Here is a 6,335-nt window from a genome sequence, read left to right as displayed (position 1 = left end):
GATTCTGTCTCACACTTTGGGCCACAGCCTCAATATTCTCGGGTGTGCGCACTGTCCGAGCTCTGGGACCACTTCTGTCATCCACTAACATCCCTTTCTCACGAACTTTCCTCACCAATTTGCGTATAGCTCCTTCGGTGGGTGCTCTATCACGACCCATATTTCTTTTCAAAATTCGTACAGTTTCGGCGACACAGCACTGACTTTGAAAATAAGTTTTTAAAATTTCAAAACGCTCTTCAAGAGAAAACATGTTGTTTCGTGCCGCGGACGGTATGACTAATAAACTGTCAAAATTTCGGGTCTGTAGCTCGTTTGGTGTTGCCATACGACGAAATTCAAAAACGTACCAATAGATGGCCCACCCTTTATGATTGCTCTTAGAAGGAATAAGAACAACTTTTAAATAATCAACATGTGCTATTCCGAAACATAAATATTATCACGAGAAATGCCAAAAAAAATCCTCCGTTCTATCCTGTATAATATATCTTCGTTATACGTGAATATTGTTGAGAATTACACGTATTAAGAATGGAAGTAGGTTTTTTTTTGGAAACAAGCTTTTCTTGTTTATTGTTTTTTTTCGTTATAATGTAGTCAATTCCATATGAATGAATATCTGTTTTTCAGGAAATCTTGTCGAGAGACAAACTATAATATCCTCAAAATTCGTTTTCGTTTTGGTGTACGAGTAGGTATCTTGGTACGAGAGCAAGATACGTTTTTGTATACACAGCGGAATTATATGTATAGATGGATTCTTGTTTCGAAAAATGTACATGTCTTTCGTTTAATTTGATGAGAAGGCTACGCAATCAATATAATATTACGTGTATTTTTTTAAGGATATAATATTTAAAATAATTACTAGAATTATATTAATTGTATGGTAAATATGGACAAAGTAAAAGAAGTAACTGAGCTCGTAACTACGAACTAATTGATTTGTAATCTCAATGAGAATTATACGACATTGCATAATTCTCTCATTAATATATGCAATATCTCATTTTAATTCCTCGCATTAATTTCTTGATGTCTTTTGCTGTGTTACTTGTGTTACCATGAAGTGAAAAAATTCAATAATCGTGAAAAGTAAATCAATGGAAAATGTAAATTTCAAATGTATTGCATAATGTCAAAATGAAGAATTCTAAAAAGAAGAAAGTGCTTTGAATCTCATTGAATGTAAAATCAAAATTGTTGTATTCATAAATAAAATAAATGATTATGTTTTCTATTATTTATCATTAAATTTACTTGAATAATTAAAAATATTTTTAATTATCAAAGTTTCATATATCTCTTGAAGCTTTTAGTATCGATGATGACATATCGAAGTCCATCATTATATTTATAAAACAAAAATCACAAGAGCGTAATTGTTATAATGGCAATAGACTCAATTAATACTTACGTAGGAACATTGTAGTTAGATTACTGTAATGAATTACACATTGTAACTATATGCACTTATTATATATGGTCGACGTGTTTCTTGCAGAGGAAAATTGAAAGACTAAATAACCGTTTTATCGTTCATCTCTTTTGTAATAGAAATTGCTCAACGATAAATAAATTGAGATTGCGAAATGGAACGGTATGATCAAATCGTAGCTTTTAAAGGTTCCATCGTAACAATAAATTGGCATTATAATGCTTTGCAACGTTAATTAATCTCAAACGCGGTGATAGTCTCTACAATCTACGAAACGCAATCTTTTTTGCTTGCGGTTTCCATGGTACAGCCACGTAAAAATTTAATACATTGATTTTCTCCCTTGAAGTAATGTAGAGCGTGGGCAACTGAAGCATGGAAGTCAGCTTTAATCGTCCATCAAACGGGATTCTATCGCAAACATTCGATTTCCAGAAAAGAGATTTAATTAACAGAAAGTATACTCACTCGCAAAAAAAATATGAGTCACTTTACAGTGGCCCATTTTTTGCGGGAGTATGTAAATATAAAACATTAAAAAATTTCGGCTAGAGAAATAAAATTGAAGCTAAATATATTTGCTTAGCGAAATAGATTGGAAAGCATACGGAGCTCGGATTTTTAAGTGCTAAATCGAAGTGATTACTAAGACTTAAGAAATATTAATAAGATTTATTTAATTTAGTAAACTTGAAAAAAATAATGTTGAAAAGGGCTATAAGCCAAATACAATGAATTTAGTATTAAAGATATATATTAACATAAAATTACAAGTGAAAAGGTTTAAAAGACAAACGTTTCGAACCACGATTGGATCATTATCAATGTTAAACATGTAATCAATTATAGATATAAACATAATAAAATTATTGACGGTTAACTATAGAAACACAGTAAACGGAAAATACAATTTTATATTTGATGTAATAAAACAATGGCATATGTCTTGAGTCCATATGATTGCTTTTGGTTAAAAAATGAAATGCTATGACAAATACATGCGATTAACCGCAAAAGTTACCATTACAATTAGATTTTATAAAATTATTGTAGAATGTCATAGAGAGAGTAGATAAAAACGGTGAAATATTAAATCTGTTAATATACGTAAAATAATAGAGATACAAAATCTGTTAAAATGCGGAGAAATAGTAGAAACTATAAGAGCACAATAAGTAAAACAAATATAATCAATGTATAAATTAATTTAAGTAATTGTAAAAATATAATGCGATTTGGAGTAAAAGGAAATGTTAATACAAGTTATCTTAGTAAAGACGTAGCACGTAACGACGCAATATAATTACAATCAATCAGAGTTTAAAAGATTATTAGAATACGAAGCAAAATTGCGATAAGAAACGTCTCAATACAATTAATTTTTCTATATTGTAATGATATTATAACAAAGAGCAGAAAACACAAGTCGTTATTAAGGAAAGGGTAAACTAAGAAGAGGAAAAAATAGATGATCAGGAAGGGGAAAAAGATTGTATAATATGTAAATAGGATTCATGAAGTGATCATTTTGCCTATTCAAGTTGTCTTTGCTTCTTTATGTAAACTATTTTTGATACCAAACATTTATTATAAGAAAGTTTACAATCTAAAATTCTAACGTCATTTCAATTAAATTGTGGTTGCAATTAATATATTGATCAGTAATGACAGATGGAGATTCTGTTCTTTTTTATATCAGACATATACTTCTGTAATTTCGTTTTTAACTTCCTCTTCGTCTGACCAACATAGCTAGCGTCACAATCGTCGCATGAAATCTTATAAACTACATTTTTATGAGAAAGTGTATCCAATTGATCTTTGTCTCTTTTTATGCAATGTTTCAACATGTTCGGGAATAAGCTAATTTTGTAATTTAGTTTAAGCGCAACAGGCATAAAACTTTCCGAGATCGATCTAACATAAGGAACTGTAAAGAATTTATTTGTGTTTTTATTTTTTGGTGAAAAGCCAGGCATTTTTATCTACAGTATTATTCCGTTTAGGTATTTTTATCTACAGTATTATTCCTGTGAGTATGATAATTTAATCTATTTTGTATAGAATGAAAAAAATAAATTGTAGAGAAACCATTGTTTAAAAAAATATGAATAATTTCAGTAAAATTGTTTTGTTGAAAGCGACAATGAGATAGTAATAAAATTCTGTCGAGACAGAATTCATAATAACACCCCTCTTATAACAGATAGGGTGAGAATAAAAATTAAGAAATTTGCCTGAAAAGGTTCGCTTATGGTATCTGTCAAAAATAATTCCGTTTTCATCAATAATTTCCGTTTTCATCGTGTCTAAAAAATTCATTCTAACATTAAATTTCCATGATTAATTGTAGTCTTTCATATAATGAATTAAAAATATTTTGAATGTCAAGGTGTCAGAAGGAGCTGCCAAAATATATCGTTAACGTATCGAAAATAGAAAAGAAGTTCTGTAAAACTATTTCCGTTATAATAAGAGATAAGAATGATCTCACAGGGGTCTCATAAATTTGCTTATAATAATTATTATTAAAAGAGGAAAAAGTGAAATTCAGAACGAAGTGTAAAACTATTAAGAATTCTTCCAACGGTATAATGATATTGCGTGATATGTGATCCCATCTCTTAATAATGCTCTCAGATGCCAATTCTATGGAAACATTAGTAAAGAGAGATATTACATCTAAGGAAGCCAACGTATAGGTCAAAACAAGTCTTATTTAATTTCCACCAAATGGAAGCTGTTTTTCACCTGACTCAGGAATACTATCATTAATGATTCAATGTAAAAAGAGAGATAAATAATATAATGGGCAATTAATGCTTAAAACAATAATTTTTAGCGGATATTCAACCTTATAAACCTTTTAGGTAAATTTTATTTAGCTAGCTCTGGGGGATACCATCAGTAAACATATCAAGTAACCTTCGATATGTCAAATTCTCTATATAACTTTTGTTTTTCCATCTAATAAAAATACTGCGTAGATCATTAGTCATATTCCTGACAGAATCCTACTTTACTCTTATAAGTATCACTATCTAAAAGAATATTCCATTTTTTTAATGTGAGGAAGGCCTCCTATTATTAGATAGGCGCGTAATAACGTATGAGATAGCGCTGTTTCTATTAAACTAGTAAAAACACTATCTGTTGTTTCCACCATGAATTTATTGTTCTTGGATTGAAAACTATTTAATAGAAAATTCATTGTTAGATGCCTGTAGTCATTGTAAAACAAGATTTTAGAATTTGGATGCCTTCAAGTTTCATTGAGATGAACCTTTAAACTTTGCTTATTATTTAATACAAAAATAAATATTTAGCAACAAATTCTTCATGTAGTGATAAAGTAAGATCGTATTAATAGAAAAATACGGGATATGTTAAATTTTTTAATTATAGAAGTTAGATTTGATGATCATAAAACCATAAGGCGTTGAAATCGTAATATGAGATAGTCAAGGTATTTTTAATATGAAATAACCCATGCTCCTATGTTATAATGAAAATCGTTGCTAAAGTATAAATATTATACAATAATAAAAAAGTGCTCATTTCTGCAATGCTTGATTCCAACTACTTGGAGACGAGTTCTGGGTACAATCTATCGCATGCTTACTTTTCGCACACGCTGGCTGTGTTTGTTTGTATTTTAGAAATATTAAATAAAGTTTTCTAATTGCAATACTGATATACTTTGCGTTTTATTATCGATTTTTCGAGGCATCTTATATTAGGAGCACAATTTTTTGACTTTACGGTTTATTCACTTTTTACATTTCTTTAATTTAAAAAAAAATGAAATTTGAATTAAATTTTATATAAAGTTATCTTAAAACTTATTAAATTCTCTTTAAAATGACTTATTATTTTTTTAAATTCTGCCTGTAGACTTTTAGCATTTACTCAAAATGAAGTCGATATCTAATAGGGGCCTTTTTTCTACTTAATTCTATTCAGAATCACTGTAACCACTGTATTTGGCTCGTAACTCTATTTAACATTTTTTTTTTAATTTTATTACTTGAGCCATATTATATTATGTATTTTAAAATTTAGTAATCCTTTTCGTTGTTATATTGTCAATATATAATCAGAATGAAGGGAATGATTTCAAGATAAAACAAAAGGGTTTGAGTTTATTATTTACATCGATGTACTCGATAACTGTGAAATCTCATTAGGCACAATAATTATGTTTGTGTTACTTTCATCATTGTGAACGAAATTATCTCGCAAGTCGTTTGATTTGAATGAGTATCGCGTCACTTCAGCAATGTTGTGTGAATCGACTTAATTAAATATCGTTCTTGTTACTTTTTATATCTGATTCAATGTATACTTACTTTCTTAGAAGATTCGTGTGCGATATATTTGTGGTGCTAATTATGATAAAGTAATTTCATGAGCATGTGATGAAAACAACGATTAAGTTATTAGCAAGAGAGAACAATGCAAGTAAAAATTTTTTACACAAGAAAATGAAATTTGATAATGTCTGTCATATAATGCGTGATTTACATTAACGACAAAAAGGGAATGTAGAATTTGTTAAAAAGAAAATACTATAGGAAATATTAATAAAATTATAAAACTTTTTTTTCATATACGACTGGATTAAATTAGAAAAGTTGTGCATTCATAAAATGTCAATTCAATTTTTTACGTTTTAATTTTTCCATTTAAATTTTTTCATATTTCACAAATAATGAGCTTGCATATTACTAACGAAATGTACGTATACAAAAAAAAATTAATAATTATGGCATGGAAATGAAAAACAAAATATTTGAAACATGAATGCTGTCTTTTTTGCAATATATTGTACCTATATGCAAATCATGTTGCATACTCTCAACGTATAATACATAATATTTCCACGTTTGTAATA

General features: G+C 28.7%; 1 protein-coding gene across 1 annotated transcript in view; it reads right to left on the bottom strand.

Annotated features, from left to right (window-relative positions):
* Nucleotides 1-6,335, bottom strand: part of LOC108751197 — a 51,592-nt gene that overhangs the window by 44,336 nt on the left and 921 nt on the right. The window lies entirely within an intron of this gene.

Source organism: Trachymyrmex septentrionalis, unplaced genomic scaffold, assembly GCF_001594115.1.
Source record: "Trachymyrmex septentrionalis isolate Tsep2-gDNA-1 unplaced genomic scaffold, Tsep1.0 scaffold410, whole genome shotgun sequence".
NCBI classification, from domain to species: domain Eukaryota; kingdom Metazoa; phylum Arthropoda; class Insecta; order Hymenoptera; family Formicidae; genus Trachymyrmex; species Trachymyrmex septentrionalis.
This window is presented reverse-complemented; position numbering and strand designations above follow the sequence as displayed.